Source organism: Protopterus annectens, chromosome 4.part0, assembly GCF_019279795.1.
Source record: "Protopterus annectens isolate FY-2018-M chromosome 4.part0, PAN1.0, whole genome shotgun sequence".
Lineage (NCBI taxonomy): Eukaryota > Metazoa > Chordata > Ceratodontiformes > Protopteridae > Protopterus > Protopterus annectens.
Genome location: NC_056733.1, coordinates 1,148,869,449 through 1,148,889,806, shown reverse-complemented (window position 1 = coordinate 1,148,889,806; position 20,358 = coordinate 1,148,869,449).

Genomic DNA, 20,358 nt, shown 5'->3' with positions numbered 1-20,358 from the left:
GTTGTGTAATGTGATTTGTCAATTTGAATTTTTTAAGTAATGTTTTTATTGGATCCAGGATAATTGATTTATCCTGGGTATGATATTTAAACTTGTGGAAATTGTTTGTATTTTGTCTGATGAAGTCCTTGGTCTCAGGACGAAAACGCGTCTAGAGCAATTTGATGAAGAAAAGCGTTTATTTGTTCGTATTTGTTCGTGCAGCACCTGGCTTTTTGGAATAAACTTGTGTGGATTTCAAGATTCTCTGGTCCTTGGCATTTTTACAAACTGTTTACATCCTGCCCCCAATCTTCTCTTACGCAATACACAGATGGCTCTACCGTCATCACCATAATTGACTCCCTCTCAAATCTAAACACTCTCACACAACATTCTGTGTTACCTATAGAAAACTGGACTAGCAAGAATCAGTTAATACTAAATCCAAAAAACTAAACTCCTGTTTTTCACTCCCAAAAAATATGAATCATTTAAAGTCCTCCTTCTCTATCTCTTCCCTTAATAATACACCCATCTCTGTTGAGCCTTCCACAAAGCTTCTGGGGGTCATCATAGATGACTGACTCAAATTTGATCTACATATCTACAACAATATCAACAAAACCCACAATAAAGTAGGACTTCTATACAGAAACAAAATACTTCTCTCCACCAGATCAAAAATCTCCCTTGCCCATGCTTCCTGCCTTCCAAGCTTATTCTATGACACACAAGTCCTCACTAACCTTCAGACCACTCTTCTGTCGAAATTAGAATCCACATAAACAAAATTGCATGATTTGCTGCAGATTTTTCTTACCAGTCTTACCACTATGCCCTTAAAAGTTTAAACTGGCTAGAATTTCCCCATCAACTGCTTCTATCTCAGCTACAAATCATTCATGCTGTACTACACCAACCCTCCTTCTGTCCTGATCTTGCTTCTCTTGTCTCTCTCTATACCCCTACTAGGGCTCTCTGAAGCACTGAACAAAACCTCCTCAAAATCTATAAATCCAAACACAAAATAGGGCAAAACCTATACAGCTACTCCCCTGACCAATCTTGGAACAAACTTCCTTTAGACATCAGGAATATTAAGCACCCACAGAAATTCAAGACTGCTACCAAAAACATTCTAAGTAGTACTTTTCACTGTAATTACCCACCATGGCACTTCTACCAGCTGCTCTCACCTTCACTCTTATCAAACCCTCTTGACTTTCCTGTCACAGTTATTCTCTAGACGCACTTCAACATTTTCAATACTACCTCTCTAATGAAACTTTCAATTTACTGAAATTTGAGCTCAACTTAAGTAGACCTCATATCAACCCTCCCTAGTCTTGTAAGGGTATTCCTCATACCCACAGTTGACCCACAATTACTGTGGTTTTATTGCTTGTTTCTGTTGGAAAATTCATATATAATTTCTGTTAGTAAATAATGAATATTTTGTGCTTCTAGCTCTTTTATCTTAATGCTTTTTTATATCTTGATGTACTATTATATTTAATACTGTACTTTTTGTTTTGTATATTTTAATGTATCACTAGACTTACTACTGCATATGTTTTAACTACTCACAGAGCTTTTCTCCTTGGGCCTCCACTGAAAAAGGACTTTTGCCCATTCGGACTAACCTGGTCATCAAATGTCAAATAAATAAATAAAATTTCTTTTTTTTCTCTCTCTCACGCCAACCCTTATCTCTCTTTTTTATTTTCTATTATGTTTTATGAAAATGTCTCCATGTCATCCATGTATACCACATCACTAAATGCAACACATCACAGAGAGTTAGGCCAGTCCCAGTGGATCAGCTTGCAGTTGCTCCACCGGCTCCAGCACCAATGCACAGCATGTCTGGGAGCCGATCTGGCAGCACTGCTTCTGCTGCCCGTATACAACCTGCACCCACAGGTACTACTGCCCTGGAAGCTTGTGCAGTGGTACCCTCCAAAAGCAGTGGCAAAGGTGGTGCTTTCAACCCCCACTGGGATATGCCAGGCTTGGTGTGTAGGTTCTTGCACCACACTATTGGTGTACCCCTACACTGGATGGAGAGGCTGCTCTCCCTCAAGGTTCATAGGAGGAGAAAATGTCAAGCACTCCAGCTGTCAGCAGAGTAAGGGGACAGTGATGACAGTCCAGTGGATAAGGAATTGATTCTCACTGTCTCCAAGTTTGATGGGCATGAGCCTGTGTTGTCCCCTCCCTCACCCCAATCATGGTGGCTCCCAACCTTTTGCGTATCTCACTGTCCCTGTCTCTTGTCTTTTTTTGTCTTGTTTGTTTGCATTTGCTTCCTCACCTACCCAACTTACCTGACCCAGACATATCTACATCCTTTATCAATCAGTCCTCTCTTACTTAAAAAATAAAATGTGCACCTGTCCCACAAAAAAAATCATCCCGTACATAGCTCTCCATTTTGCAAATGTATCTTCTTGATACATTTGATTCAGTCCAACTGGCTATACAACATGATTATGTTGTTGCCACCCCTCTCTCTGGAGGTGACAGTCCAAATTCAGCTAATATTCTGCACATATGATCAGTTTTACTGTTGAAGAAATGGATAGCTATGGTTCTTTCCTATTTCCCTCCTGCACATTCCTGTATTGCTTTCCCTTTGTTACCCCCTGCTCCCCATTTCACCACTTTCCTATCTACCCCATTTTAACACCTATAATCTGGTCAAAAAATAGAATCCCAAGCAACACACATAAGTAGCAGAAAAAGCAATGGATCCCTTCACCTTTTGGCCTCTATGTTTGTACATAGTTTGGCATTGCACAGCCATGCCAAGCAACAGTGAGTAGTGGTAGAATGCCATGGTTACCTCCGTGCAATGTCGTTTAACCCCTCTGCACTATGCCAACACACAGCAACAGATGTACTATAAACAATTAATATCATTCCATGATATTCCTCTTCCATCCTCTCTATTCCCCAAACGTGGTGAAGTGTCTTGCTGACCAGGTCCCTGGCACCTAAAAATAAAAAAAAGAAAAGGCTCATTGTCTAAACTCAACCAGCCTTGAAGACCACCCACTCCCTCTTAAAGAGTATTGATCCATCAGTGGAAGCTCTTCTCCAGCAACAGTGCAGTGACTGAATAATGTCCCTGGCACCTAAAAATAAAAAAAGAAAAGGCTCATTGTCTAAACCCAACCAGCCTTGAAAACCACCCACTCCTTCTTAAAGAGTATTGATCCATCGGTGGAAGTTCCTCTCCAACAACAGTGCAGTGACTGAATAACGTATGTGATATTGTCTCTACATCTTCTACTGTAATTCCTATCCTTTGCTAAACTTACTGCCCCTGATCAGCTACCACACCTCCCTGTGTTCCACCACCACACTACCCCTGCACTCACAGGCCTGTACATGGCCTTTCCAACCTACCCATCCTCATACATAGCCTTATACCTACCATTCACGCCTTGTCACTTTTCTCTCTTACTCCTTCAGGACTACCATCTCTTACCCCCTTATTCTTCTCTGCTTGGTCCCCACTCTCCCCTCTGTCTCCCACACTAGTTCACTATCTACTACCTCAGTCCCATAGCCTCCCTTCACATACCACAGTCTCACCACTCATCTCACTAGACTTGCTCCCAGCTTAGCAACTGATTCTATCCCACTCTATAGATCTGTGCAGAAACAAAATGAACAACCTAATGCATGCTATTAAACCAAGCTGCACATATCTCCTTTATAGAGAAACTTATCCTCACACTGACTGATTGTCTTTCTTTCAACTACTGCTTCACCCTTAGCCTGTCAAATACCACCTGCTGGACTGCTTAATGTCAGTCATCTCTGCTCCTGTGACACTACGTCATCACCCCCTCCCATAATGCACCTCAGCTGATAAAATCCACACTTAGGCTTCAGCGCCATATTCCTCTTCCATCCTCTCTGTCCCCCAAACGTGGCGAAGTGTCTTGCTGACCAGGTAAGTGCTCTACTTGATGAGAAAGCAATGTGCATTGTCAGGTTACGGTAGTAGAATCTGTTTCAGTCAGTAAATCACCTAACTGCATTTGCATTTTAAACAAGCATTTTGTTTTGTAAGCCTGTATAGCACTCTGTGTTTGAATAGTGTGTTAACCAAGCTTGACCTGACTGAGTCCTGTTTTTGTATATTTTGAGCTGAGTTTTAAACGGTTTTGACAGCAGTCATGTGTGTATTCAAGTTGTGAACTGCTCTTGTATATTTCTTGGTTATTTACTCTGCCACAAAGAATTGTTTCTGGTGTGTACCTACTGTTACCCTGGGTTTTCTAAAAACAGACTGTGTATCTATGCCACTGGATGCACTCCTATACCAGATCTCTTGCTATGCACGCTATCTAGCGCTGTTTTATAAGTCGCTGACTGGTTTTGAGCAATGGACACTACCCACGCACCTTACAGTACCTAATTTAGTTATTTGTAGCGCCATTAGGCCTGAAACACGCACATTACCATTCTGCTCTATCTCGCCCAACATCTAAAGGCCGGTAATCACTTGTACACCTTCTGTGTTAGGATTATGTTAGAATACTGGTAAAAACTCTTAACGGACGTACTTTAGACTGCCAATACATGCTAACTCACCCTTTCTGGTTCTATATGTATATAATAGAGATGCATGCTAGTTGCTAAACCCGGTTTAATAGTTATTTCTCTGTTTATATTTGTATTTAAAAGAGGTGCCAGCTAGTCGCTAAACCCTGTGGCCTACTATACCTAGACAGTCGCCTGTACACCTTTAGTATAGCATCCAGGATTACAATTCTGGTGAGAACTGTCTTCTTAAATATATTTACTTGCTCTTTCTGTTTATATTTGTTTTCAATAGAGCTGCCTGCTTAGTTATTTTTTTTTCTGTTTATGCTTGAATTTATTAGAGCTGACTGCTAGTTGCTTAACCCTGTTACCTGCTATAATCTAGACAGTCGCCTGACACCTTCTGCATTGAATTCAGGATTATAATACTGGTGAGGACTGTTAACTGATGTATTGTTATAACTGCCAGTAGATGTTTATCTGTCCTTATTTCTACCTGTATTTAATAGAACTACTTGCTAGTCGCTAAACTCTACTACCTGCTGGATCTAGACTGTTCAGTCAGCATTGCCAGACCAGAGGTGCTGTGACCTTTTCAAACTGTGTCTAACTGAGGTACCATTTCCACTCCATCACAGTCAGGCCAATTAAGTCTATCCAATTGTTATGGCTACAACAGTCTGCCCTCCTTATGTCCTCAATGAATAGTAATATGTAATTTCATTGTGCTGCTTTTCTCTATGTCAACTGCTCACCTCACTTATCTTTCTAAAATCACTAGCATCCTACTACAGTCTTAGGTCTCTAGCACCCTGTCATCACTTTTCCTTCTGTCTGTCCCTGCAATTACTCCTTTTCTAAGCAATACCCCCTCCTAATCTCATCCTATATTCACCCTACTGTCATTACTATCTTGTATAACTATCACATCCTTATCTTCTTTCTCTACCTTTGTTTTACCCTGGCACCTAAAAATAAAAAAAGAAAAGGCTCATTGTCTACAACCAACCAGCCTTGAAGACCACCCACTCCCTCTTAAAGAGTATTGATCCATCAGTGGAAGTTCCTCCACAGCAACAGTGCAGTGACTGAATAATGTATGTGATATTGTCTCTACATCTACTACTGTAATTCCTATCCTTTGCTAAACTTACTGCCCCTGGTCAGCTACCACATCTCCCTGTGTCCCCCCACCACACTACCCCTGCACTCACAGGCCTGTACGTGGCCTTTCCAACCTACTCATCCTTATACCTAGCCTTATACCTGCCACTCACTCTGCTAGCCTTGTCCCTTTTCTCTCTTACTCCTTCAGGAATACCCACTCTTACCCCCTTATTCTTCTCTGTTTGGTCTCCACTCTCACCTCCCACACTAGTTCACTATCTACTACCTCAGTCCCATAGCCTCCCTTCCCATACCACAGTCTCACCACTCATCACTCATCTCACTAGACTTGCTCCCAGCTTAGCAGCTGATTCTATCCCACTCCATAGATCTGTGCAGAAACAAACAACCATTAAACCAAGCTGCACATATCTCCTATATAGAGAACCTTATCCTCACACTGACTATCTTTAAACTACTGCTTCACCCTTAGGACGGTGCTGCTCCACTCACTTCACTCCCTCTACCCTACCCTCATTCCCACCCACCCCATAACACTTAGATTTATAGTTACTAGCCACACCCACCAATCAACTCCTACACCTAATTAACCAATCTCATCTCACCTATAACACCCCATTACAATTTTACCTCACCACACTCTGTTCACTACACTCTCTCCCACCATCCAACCATTATAGCTCAACAATTTACTCCTAGATACTCCCACTTCTCCAGTTATCCCATACCATGTACTCCCCACACAATGCCCATCTTCTTAAACCTTTACTATACCCATTAACCATACTTGCACTATTCACTCTCTTCTTCCTTACCTCCTACCACACAAAAATGTATGTCTATACCCCACCAATAGGTCAAAATGACTCCCTTACCAGTGCAAAAAAGCTAATAAACTTTCCTATATCACCACATGACCTTACCTCCAACAAACCTTTTTCCTACTTATATAGTAAGCATACAAACAAAAGTAACCCTCATTATTCCCACAAATCAAAATAACACTCAAACTAGCTAAACTCTATCTATACCTTCTCCAAAAACCCACTTGCTGTGGAGACATACACCATAACCCAGGACCCAATATATCAACCAACTCAAACCTAAATCAACCAAATCCCATATACGTAAGGCCTACCTCATCTCTCCCCCTATTAAACTTGAATGTAAGAAGCATATTTAACAAAACGCAGGACCTTCATGCCCATTTATCAGTTCACAAACCTGAAATCACTGTGTTAACTGAAACCTGGCTTAAACCAGAACAGCACAATAATGAGATTACTGCCCCTGGTTACAATATTATATGTAGAGACAGGTTAGGGAAAAAAGGTGGTGGAGTTGCAATACTATTCCAAAACCATCTCGATATAGAACAAAACTATTGTAACTCACAAGATATCAAAGGTGTAGAGCTGATTCTTGCCAAAATAAAGCTAAACACCAACAAACACATTATTATTGCAGGTGGCTATATTCCTCCAGGCAATAATATTACTATATTGGAAAACCTGCTAAACTGGATATCAACCTCTCTTCCACAAGAAACCATTATATTAAGTGATTTTAATATTGACTGGTCTGAGTGTACCAACCACAATCCCTCTGCCTACATTAACCTTCATGGGTTCACCCAAATTATATCTACCCCCACTAGAATTGACAAAGCAACCAAATCTGAGTCCGTTCTAGACTGGATTCTGTTATCTGACCCCACTCTCGTATATCAGTCAGGCTGTCTTCCAGCAGTCTGAGTGACCATCAAGCAACGTATCTAATTATTAACAGATCCCACCAGATTAACCAACCCATCCTCAGAGTAGTGAGCAACAAAAAGTCCCTCAAAGCCAACAATCTAATAAATGCACTAAAATACTGCAACTGGACCCCCCCCTAAAACAACTACCCCTTGATGAAGACATGCAATACATCAACTCAACCTTCCTAAACATCTTAAACCATCATGCACCCTCCTGAACCATCAGAGTCAGATCTAACTATGTCCCATGGCTATCTAACGATACAAAGATTATAATGAAAGAAAGAGACAAAACCTGGCTGCAATACCAGAAATCCAAAACCACTACCTTTAGACAAAAATATCTGGAACTTCGCAATAAAACCAAAAAGAAAATTAAACTTGACAAAACCAGCTACTACAAAATCATACAGGAAAAATATGCTAACCACCCCCAAAAATTCTGGGCCACATTAAAGAGTTTACTACACCCAGGGAACCCACTACCCCTACCCCTGTATTGCCAAACAACCTGGAAGACACCCCCACTCAATTTAACAACTACTTTACTAATACATTCCAAGCCCTTGCCAACACCCAAAAGAGTGCCAGAGGCCCCATTCCAACAACTACCCCTACTCACCCCAGTTCTCTAAACTTGTCCCCCAGCTTTTCTCTGCAGCCAGTTCCCACTAAGTTAATAGCCAAACTCCTCAAAAAACTTAAACCAACCAAACCAGCCGCTGACAACCTCCCAGCAGACTTCCTTCAATTAACTGTAGAGGCAAATGCCTATCCCGTATCTATACTCACAAATAGGTCTATTGCAGAATGTAAAGTCCCCGACACACGGAAAATATCACATATTATTCCAGTCCACAAGGGAGGTACCTCCCTTGAACTGACAAACTATCAGCCAATCGCAATTCTATCTCCACTGTAAAAAATATTAGAGAAAGTAGTTCACTCTCAACTAATGAATCACCTCCTAAAAACAATCTACTATCTAATTCCCAGCATGGCTTTAGATCTTCCCATAGAACCACCACAGCATTACTCTCATTTACCAACATAGTCAATTACCATAGGAACAAAGGATTATTCGTATCCTCCATATTCCTAGACCTATCTAAAGCATTTGATATGGTCAACCACCATATTCTCCTAGAAACTGTAACCTCCCTTAACATGAGCTCCTCCACTATATCATGGTTTAACTGCTATTTATCAGGCCGTAAGCAAGCAGTCCTGTGGCAAGACCAATTGTCCCCCCTATTACCAGTAGCCATAGGAGTCCCACAGGGTTCCATCCTTGGTCCTCTGCTGTTCTCCCTATTTACAAACCAAATAGCTTCCTCCTCCCCCTCTGCCTCAATAGTGCAATACGCAGATGACACCACTATTATCTGTGCCGCCCCTACTCTAAAGGAACTTCAAACCCTCACTCAAAATAACTTTACTTTAGCTGAAGCATGGTTCACTAATATTAAACTTATACTTAATCCTAAAAATAACAAACTAATAATCTTTAGCTCTGGTAGAACTTCTCTGCTAAGCAATGAATTTACCATAACAGCCACTGACAATACTCTGATCTTCCCAACTGCACACACAAAACTGCTAGGCATTCAAATAGACAACAACCTAAAATTCGACATAAACATAGCACAAACAATCAAGAAAGTAAATAAAAAGCTTGGTCTCCTTTACAGGGACAAACAGTTCATGACTAAACATACTAAAGCCACCATAGCAAGAACTCACCTCTTATCCATCCTCCTTTATGCCTCCCCCATTATGATTAATCTCCACCGCACATAATAAAACAAAATGGAATCTTGTTGCAGCAACATAGCCAAGTCTGCAACTGATGCCTCCTATAGATCCCAACACTGTCTATCCCTCAAGCAACTCAACTGGCTGGAGTTGTCTCACCTACTCTTACTGAATCAACTCTCATTAGCACATAAGCTCTACTACCTTCCTGACAAATTCCCAGCACTTCTGCAACTAATACAGCCCTACGTAACCACAAGACCCTTAAGATCTACTAACCAAAACCTCAAACATGTCATCAAACATAGAAATGATGCTGGGAAATCGCTGTTTGCATGCACTATTGCAAGAACCTGAAATTTACTCCCAAGCCAAATTTTCTCTACCAACTCTCTTACTCATTTCAAATGACTCTTGAAAACTCATTATGAAAACAGCTGGCTTTGTTCATGCTGTACCCCTGGCTAACCCTCCCCACTGCATTGGTCGAAAGGATTCCATCAGAGATCTCCTGCATCCCCTGGTATACTTGTTAAATTAAATGATATGTTCCTTCTAACTCAATGACATATACTGTATTAAACTAATGCACACCTTGGTAAAAGAAAACTGAAAAATATATGCCATGGTATGTAATATATACAACAAAACCTTGTAAATAATTACTGGAAATTTACTCGTAAGTATTTTCTTCATAGAAATTCTATGTACTTAGGCTGCTCATTTGTTCTCTCACATATGTAATGTGATGCTGGAGCTTTTCTCCCCGGGCCTCCGCTAAAAATGGTCATGTATCCAGTCAGACTTTCCCAGTTAAATGTAAAATAAAAATAAAATAAAATAAAAATAAATAAAATAAAAAGTATCACTGTTTATTTAAAAGTCTTAGCTACACCTGGATTTGAACCCAGTATCATCTGGGCTAAAAAAAAATGTATCAATCCATTTATACCTGCTGCCACAGGGTCAGTTAAGTAGCAGGTGTGTTTCATAGACTCAATACTAACTCAGACTTTTAGCAAAGTGGCTTGTGTTTGTGCACTGCTGAAATACGCCAAAAACAGGGAAAGTAATGGAAATGTATATCTTGCACGTGCACTTTGCCAACTGTCTCACAAACCCTCTACTCTCTGCACTATGGAAAACTAAATATTATTATGTATTAGTGCTATTTACTGTCCATTTCCTGTTTATGACATGAAATTACATATGGAAATATACTACTTAACTACAGTATCCTGTTCTTTTACCCATTTTTAGCTTTTTAGCATTCTACTACTGTATAATGTCACTACAACTGATTTGACATAATCTCTGCTTCCTCAATCTCCATCAGTAGCTACATAAGCATCTCTATAATTAATTACTTCAACACTCTTTGAACAAATGCAAGCAAGAGGACACACAAAGTAACACTGGACTTGATGCTCACTATATTTTGTACAACTGTACTACTGCAACTGTTGACAAATTCAGCTAGTACTACCTCTATACCATTTTGTTTGTAACTACTGTAATTAAGATTCCCTACTATGTATCTCCATTATTGTATCAAGACGTTTTATGTCTATGTTCTTATGAAATGTTTCATTTATGTCTATTTCATTATCTTTGTAATGTCACTGTATAGAGCTTTTCTCCCCGGGTCTCCACCAAAAATGGGCTTTGCCCAGTTGTACTTTCCTGGTAAACGAATGTAAAATAAATAAATAAACATAACAAGCTGAAGGCTCTATCTAACAATATATCACATATTTACAATACAGCCATGTGTTGCCTCCCCCCAAATACTGCAATCCTGGTGTCTCAGTACTTTTTCACACATATATCACTTACACTAAGGACCGGAGTTCCGCTGCGGCGACCCCTAACCGGGAAAAGCCGAAAGACACAAACAAACAATATCACTTACACTACATCAATTAATATGTTGTATGATATGCAATGTACATCAATCTGGTAACATGCAGAACTAGAACTATGGTCCAGTAATCCTGAACAGCCTTATCTGCAAGGCTATGGAAGGAATCATCATGCACCTTATCCACAGGGACATAGGTGACCTTCAACACACTTGACGTGACCCATTTTGGTTTTGTCAAGGGTAGATTTTGCTTATTAAACCTAGTGGACGTCTTTGATAAAGACCCCAAAACCTGGATGAGGGACAACAGGACATACTGCTTATGCTGATTTATCCAAGGTCTTTGACACTATTCCCCATTCAGGTATCATAGAGAAACTCTTTCATCTGGAGATTAACTCATACATTACTAGATGGATAGCCAACTGTCCCACCAACAGAATGCACACTGTCAAAGTTGAGGACTGCACCTCCACCACTAGAACATTTACCAGTGGAATACCACAAGGATCTGTGCTGGGCTCTCAACTGTTTGGAAATTATTTATCTGAATTCCTGGCAAAGGTACATGGCCTGTGACTTACTCAATTTGCAAATGACTGTCAACTAGGTGCACTCATATAGACTCCCCCAACAATATTAACATATAACAGAAAGGGCTGACTCAGACAAATGATTGGTGCAAAACTCATGGACTGAAGCTTAAAGCAAAAATGCCTCACTGCTTCCTTTGGCAATGAAGTACCCTTGATAATTATGATATACATAGCACCCTTGTAAGTTCAAACACAGTGAGATTTGGGAACACATGCTGATAGCAAGCTACACTTCAAACCCTATGTGTTCATACTGATGAGACACACATTCTACATTGCACACCTCAGAAATAAGAGCATGACATACAAGACCAGAGCAGTCATAGCTCCACTGTACTCAACCTTATCAGACCACTAATTGAGTACAATGTTACTTTCTGTCTGTACCTCATCCGACAACTGCATCAACTGGAGAAAGCACAGAGGTTTGTTACCTGAAGAATCCAGGGCCTCCAAAATATGACACATGGAAAGACTGAAAGACCTGTCGCTGTATGCAGTATCATCCAGGCTGCTGAGAGGTGACCTATGCCTGGCCTACAGATTAGTCTCAGACACTGCCCTACTGGAAATGTTGGACATCTGCAAATCAAATGGGACAAGAATAACTTGCTCCAGGAATCTCAATCTAGCCTGTGGCATAAAGAGAACATGCTGGGGAGACAGATATATATCCCACCAATTACCACTCCTCTGTAACAGTCTCCCACTGTATGTGAAGCAGTGCTCCTCAGTGACCCTATTCAAGAGCAACCTTGACAACTGGATGGGTAATTGTAAACTCACCCCTGGGGTGGCACCTATGTCCCTCATGGACAGGGACGGTAGGTGCTGAGCACAAAATTGTTCTGCTATCAGCTGCCATCTAGCTATGCTGAATAAGTGTACTTGTGTTTTTACATGGCTAGCCTTGTAAACACTCTAGGGCCATTAGCCTAGTAACCTCCTATGAACCTATGAAGCTATGAACCTAAGTAGGCCTCACAAAATCTTCTCTCCAGCATGCCCTGCTGATGTCATCCATTATAAGCAGTCCTGCAGCCTTGTAAAAGTCAGACTTCTGCCGTGGTGCTAGCATAAAGTACTAAGTTCTGTAGTCTGTGTAGTTAGATAGGTAAGGGGTTTATTCTCACTGCAGTCAACCGTATGTGTGTGTGTCTATTCAGAAGAGCAGAGGTGCATATTCTACAGTTACCACTCCATTTCCATGGATTGACAGTATTTTGATACTTGCACATCCCTACACATCCATTTCATGCAGGCCTCCCAACATCTTCACTCCAACATGCTCTGCTGTCAACCACTATAAGTTGTCCTGGAGCCTTGGAAAAGTCAGACTTGTGTCATAGCACTAGTGTAAAGTACTGAGTTCTGTAGTTCTCACTGCAGTCAGCTGGAGGTGGGGTGTGTGCACTTGCTTGACATTAATGAGAGCCTTTTACACCAGTATGTGGGACACTGTTATTGCCATAGTCTCCTTACCACACCCTGCTGATGTCATCAGCTATAAAGTGTTGTCTGAGACAGTCCAAGTCAGACTTGAGCTGTGCTGCTTGCCTTAAATACAGAGGTCTATAGTCTGTGTCTTTAGATAGGCAGACATTCTATTTTCACTGCAGTCAACTGGGGGGTGTACTTGCTTGACTTTATAGAGAGCTTTTTGAACCAGCATGTGGGACACTGTTACTCCATATTCTCCTCAACAGATACTGCTGCTGTCATCAGCTATATCTGATTTGTGGAATATTCCTACTAGGGCAAGGTCAGAGACTGGTCTGGAGGCCAGGCAGAAGTCACCTCATCCTATGCAAAACAGATTACAGTCACATGGATTTCAGTCTACTCACATACACAAGGCATGGTTTGCAGGCACTGTGTTTTCTTGTTGAGTAACCCCTGTAATCTGTCCAGCTGCTGCATGTGTTTGGTGAGGTACATGCAAAAGAGAGCATTATACTTTTTTTAATTTCTCCAAATCTTTTGGGTTTCTAATACCATGACTGGAATGGACCCCATTCCTAAGTCAAAGTACGATTAAAGTTCATGAAATTAATATTGCTTCAATCTTGATGTCAGCCAAAAGTGCTCTTTGCATCGCACACAATGTGCTCAGTAATGACTCCTTCTGCAAATCATATGGGATTACATGTATTGGTAACATATCTAAATACAATTGTAGATACTTTTTATAAGACCCGTTGCTCCTACTACTATTGGAACTGTCTGGGTATCTTTCTTCCACATTGCTCTCATTTCTGCCTGTAGATCCAGATATTATATGACTTTGTGTATCTCTGTATGCAAGACACTGTAATCACTGGGCGTGGTGATTTCAGTGATCAATGCTACTTTTGTCACTTTTTCATGGACAGAAAAAATATCTAACCATAAAAACAAAAAAACAAAAAAAAAAACAAAGCTGTAAAGTAATCCACCACACACCAGGCAAGAAATTCAACCAGTGCATTTATTCTGGTACCTCGGCCTTTCGCCTTCTAAGAAATAATTCATCATAGAAAATCTGCCCATTATATATGCTACATACACAAACAATCATTCAATTACCATCAATTAAAAGCTTAATAAGTTCCATTTAAAGGCATGATATGTTTTATACAAAATACCAAAACATGCTAAAGTATTTTTAAGTTCACCAATATTTTTACAATAAGATGCTATATTACTATAATCTTATCAGATTTGTTCTTCTGGCATGGATTTTTTAGATGTAGAGTTATTTGTGGATGAAAATTCTAATATTCATTACAAACCATATAGAAAACCAACTTCTGTCAATAATTTTTTATATGAAGATAGCATGCACCACCCCACATTTGATTATGTCCCTTCCTTTTGGTGAATTTAAGAGGATTTTTCAGAAAACCTCACAGGAGGAATTAAAAGTTAGTTTTTTGGATGAAGTACATTATAAGTTGACCGCACATGGTTATTCTGCTGAAATATTAGTTTCAGGTAGGCAAAAAGTACAGAAGAAGGACATCAAGTTTGCTGGAAGGTTTGAATATAGTGATATTTTCAGGAGAAGGAGAGAAAATGAACAGGAGAGGATATATTTTGTAACTAAATACTCTCCTTTTTCTCGAAGTTTGGAATCAATTATTAGGGAACATTGTCATTTGGTTTCACATGATGTTATAGTAAGTCAATTGTTTCCTATGCATATCACCTTTTCCTATGGCAGATATAGCAATTTTAAAGGAGATATTAGGCGGGGATGGTATGTTATGTTGTAATAGTACTACCAGAGTGGGTACACGAGTTTGTGGACAATGTGTGGTTTGTTGTAAGGTCAAAAACATCAATGGGTGGAAGATTAATGGTAGGATATATAAAGCTATGGAGGCCTTCAACTGTAATTCCCATGGTGTGGGGTATATTATTGGTTGTGGGTGCCTGAACATTAAATGGTATGTGGGACAGACAAAGAGGAAGGTTAAGGTTCGGATCATGGAGCACATAGGGGATATCAGATAATGTAATATGGATAATCTTGTGGCATATAATTTTGTTAGTGAACATGGGGGCTCCAGTGATAGTTTGTTTTTCAGTGTGCTTGCTCGTCCTCATTTAAAATTTGGGGGCAGTTTTAAAGAGGCTCTGGATAGATTAGAGTGTAGAATGATTTTGAATTTCAGAACACTTTTTACTAGGGGCATGAATATTGATAGTAATATAGCATTGTAATAAAAATATGCACTTTAAACATCTTATTGTAAAAATATTGGTGAGCTTAAAAATATTGTAGCATATTTTAGTATTTTGTATAAAGTCTTTAAGTGGAACTTAAGCTTTTAATTGATGGTAATTGAATGATTGTTTGTGTATGTAGCATATATAATGGGCAGATATTCTATGTTGAATTATTCCTTAGAAGGCGAAAGGTCGAGTTACCAGAGTAAATGCACTGGTTGCATTTCTTGCCTGGTGTGTGGTGGACTGCTTTACAGCTTTATTTTTTTTGTTTCTATGGTTCTTTTCATGGACCATTATATCCAGTTTTCTACCATCTATCTTTTGAACTGCTGGTATTGGGTGATCCCATGTGATATAAACCATCATTTTCTATGATGTTTTCTGGCTCACGTTTCCAGTGTTTTTCAGCCACTTTGATACCATGTTTGCACAATCTCCAATGCAACAGTCTTGCCACATTATTATGCCTTTCATTATACAGTCCTTCTGTCATTAGTATGTCACAACCAGCAACAAGGTGTGTGACTATTTCCAATTTGGTTTTACAAAACCTACATTTGTCTGTTTCTCCTACATGTTCAATGGACTTTGTAAACCAACGTGCATGTATCCCACTATCTTGGGCCACCAATATTAACCTTCATCTCTTGGTTTGAATTTGTCTCTGTTAACCATTCCTGCATTCATTCCTGATCAACATGAGGTTCTTCCAGAGGTTTTCTATGCTTGCAACTACATTTATGCATTTTCCACATTTCTTGCCTTCTCATCTGGTCCTTCACCTTATATTCTTTCTCTCGTTTTTTGGCACATTCAGTTGCTGCCTGATTTTTATCTACTTCTGGTTTGATTTTCATTCCTGCTTGACACCAATATGCTTCTGCTAGATTAAGCAGATAAGTCATATTTGATTTATTCTCCTCATGTTTCAAAACTTTCACTATGTTTGGGTCTTGTGAGGTCAGCAGATATGTGTGCAGTCCCACGATTGCAGATCTTCACATGTAATCAATTTCAAGGAGGCCCATCCCTCCTTCGGAATGGGGAATATATAATCTTGGTATGCATTGATTTTTATAAATCATTTGGTGAGCATGAAGCGTCCTTCTTGTTTTCTTGTCTAATCTATCCAACACATTTTGGGGCCAGTCAATCACTCCAAAACTATAAGTTATGACAGGAAGTGCAAATTGGTTTATAGCTTGAATTTTGTTCCTAGATGTCAACACTGTTTTCAGGATTAATTTAAGTCTTCTAAAGTATTCCTTACTAAGTTTTATTCACATTTATTCATGTTTTATTGTTGATCCTTCATCAGTTTCCAATTTTTTACACATTCCCTCTTGCTCAATTTGTTTTATATCACATTCTTGTCCCAAACTGACATTTTCTTGGTGTTGCAGTTTTCCTGCTTTAAAGGTTGCTTTTAAAATTTATCAAGACCAAATGACATTATTATATCATCTGAAAAAGTTTTGACAACTTGCAGTTGTGCTTTCAGTTCCTCATCCGATGAGCTACGCAGTTTTAAATCATCGACAAAGTGAAGATGAGAAGTCTTTACACTTTGTTGATTTCTAGGAGCCAAATTATAGCGATGGCCTAAGCTAAGTAGACAGCTTAATGGATTAAGGGCAAGGCAGAACAGCAGCAGTGACAGAGTGTCACCCTGGAATATCCCCCATTTGAATTTTTATCCATGGGATAATAATGTGTCCTTTATCATGGCTTAATTGCAAAGTGGTCTTCCACTGTTTCATGGTCACTGTAATGTAGTTGGTCAGTGTGGGGTGTATCTTATACATTTTTAAATCTTCTTTTATCCATGAATGTGGGATTACCATTATCTCTATGCAGTGCTGGGCATTGCTTCTGAGGTTTCTGACATAATTAAAGAAGGCTTAATGATTGTCTTTTGTCTGGACATCTATTTTTACCTCCTATATAGCTTTGGTTGATTTATTCAGAGACTGGTGTTCCTTGTTAAGTTTAGCAAGAGAAATGTGTGACATCTTGCTAGTTACATTAATTATTGAGTTCAATGAGGTTTTTCTTTTATTGTACAGCCTGTTTATATTTGGATTCCACCACAGGGGTTTATAGTAAAATTTGGCATTGTATTTGCTTCAGAAGGGGACAGATAAATCGATGCAGCTTTTTACACGTGCATATAATTTGGTGGTAAAGGATTGCAGTGGAGTCTTCAGGTTGGAGGCAATGTTGAATTTAGTCAGATCATCCTAGGTAGTCTTTGCATAGTCTCTAAACATTAAGGTATTTGAGAACACTTCCAACTTCATTCTTATGATGAATGTGACTGATTTTTGATCCAGTTTGCTGAAGAAAGAAGTTACAACATTTGGGTAATGAAGCTGTCCCATATTGATGATGGCCAAATTTGGGATTTTGTCTCTCCTAGTTGATAGGGAGTGAACCTACTTCCTATAGTCCAGAGTACAGGGTTTGATTCCTTCCACCTCTATTTGCCTTCTGTGTGACACTGAGTAAGTTACTTAACCAGACAGTGCTCCTGGGTTGTACCTGAAAAGTGAGTGATACTTGATCCCATGGACTTACCCAGTGAGCTATGGCTTGGACATCATAAGCAGGTGTGAGAACTGTCAGGACATTGTGGGTAGTGATCAGAAAAGAAGAAAGATGAAAAAGTAGATACTGAAATAAATAATCAAACCAATAAATACATTTGTATGCTTTTTTCTGTTCTGTTGACCCCAGTGCTAAATTGATTATTTATTTATTTATTGACATTTGATTACCAGGAAACTCTGACTGGGTAGAAGCCCATTTTCAGCTGAGCCCAGGAGAAAAACTCCAAATTATTACAAACATTTTAAGAACAATAATTTTATAATCTTCAAAAATAAAACAAAAATGTCTGTAGTTGAAATAATTATAAACAATAGACATAATATAAAAAAACATTGGTTAAGAACCAATATGAGGTATATGACAATCATGTAATATTTAGGGAATTTGTAGACAATGTGTAGAGAAAATAAAGGAATGTTAATCTAATACAAATAGAAATTGCAGTCTGAAGTCAGGGAAAAAAACAGACTTATGGTATATTTAGAGAGAAAGTCAGGGAAGTGAATTAGATAGCAGTAAGGAAGTAAGAGAAGAAGGGAGAGTAAGGACGTAATGAAAAGATACCTGTTCACATTTAAGGATATAGCATTTTTCTGGATTTGAGCAAGAACATAGCCAGATTTTAGCTAGGAAGTCTTTTAGAGTGGTTTTGAAAGATGGGATGGTATAGACCTGATGGACACCAGTAAGGAGTTCCAGGCCTTAGCAACCTTGTAGGAGTATGCAGACAAAGCCCAGCAGATTTGCTAGGTTTGTAGACAGACAGGAGTTTTTGGTCACTGGATCACAATGACCAACTGGGAACATAGTTGTGTAGATTGTTTTTTAGTGGTAGATATGCAGATGGACACTAGATAATTTTATAGGGAGTAAGAAGTCATGTATATGTTAGTTGATGTGGCAGTTCTAACCAATTTAGGCTTTTCAGTGATATACAGTGGTGGGTTCTGAAAGTGGTATGTACTGCAAATTAAGTAAGTTTGTTATAGCATTGTTCACGTTTTCATTTTTGTGAAGCCTGAAGGTTAGTAAGGATGGGAGAACCATAAAGAAGAGTGGGGAGGAGATAAGTAGTGGCCAGTGTTCTTTTAGTTACATCAGTGAGAAAGGTTTGGGCTCTGTAAAGCATCCCTAGTTTATGATGAATTTTTCTTATGCAATTTTGTATATGCAGACTGAATGCAAGACTGCCATCCACTATCACCCCTAATAGTTTGCTTTGAGAAGTGGCACAATGCCAGGGTACATCTATGGGCTAGGCTTGTAAAGGCTCCAGGGCCATTAGCCTAGTACTCACCTATGAACCTAAGAACCTATGAATGGTTGCATTATCAAGAGAGAAGACTTTAAATGTTGTTTTTCATGAGAGAAGGATTTGGGGAAAACAGTAGTTGCTTGGTCTTTTTTGGTTTGAGCATGAGTTGTGAGTTACAAAGCTATGTTTCAGTGCCTGTTAAAGCTTCCTGAGACATTTTTTGGAGTGTATCATGTTGTCCGATGTGCAAATGAGAGTGTAATCATCTGAGTATTGTATAGGGTGGCATGTTGTGTGAAAGTACAGAGGGTGTTGGTGAAAATGTTAAAGTGGAGGGGATAGTATAGAGCCTTGTGGTACACCGGTGGTGACTGGGAGGCAAGGAGGAAGTGTGGAGTGCCATTTTACTGACTGAAACCTATTGGACAGGTAGCTTTTGAACCACAGAAGGATGGGCTGAGAGCGACCTACTGAGGACATTTGAAGTAGAAGTTTGCTGCAAAAAACTGTGTCAAAAGCTTTAGACAAGTCTAGAAATAAGGAAGAGACTAGTGTGCCATTATCTCTAGTTTTATTGACAGTATCTATATAGGTTAGAAGGGCAGTGCTAGTACTACGGGAAGGATGGAAGCAATGTTGTGTAGGGGATAGGAGTTCCTCCTGCAGGAGATAGTCTAGCAATTGTTTTTGAATACATTCTTTAAGTATTTTGGCAAGGGGAGATAAGATTGCTATAAGTCTAAATTATTAATGTCTGTTGAATTTCCTCCTTTGTGCAGAGGGATAATGTGTGAGTTTTTCCAGAGAGAGGGAATGTGGGATTCCTGGATTGATCTATTTATAAGGATTGAGACAGGATAGGCAACATTACTGGCTGCTGTTTTTAGGTACTCGCTTAGAAGGTCATCAGCTGAAGAACACAATTTAAGTTTGTTTAAGAGTAATTTTATATAGGATGTAGGCACAGGTTTGAAGGTGAAAGTGGATGTGGTGATATGTGGCTGTTGGGCAGGGTTGGGATTAGATGTTGAGGAAGCCTTGGTTAGAGATGCTATACTATCTATAAAATAAGAGTTGAACTCTATTGCAGTTTTGAGTGGTGAGTTACTGGGAGAGGGGGTTTGGGTTGAATTTT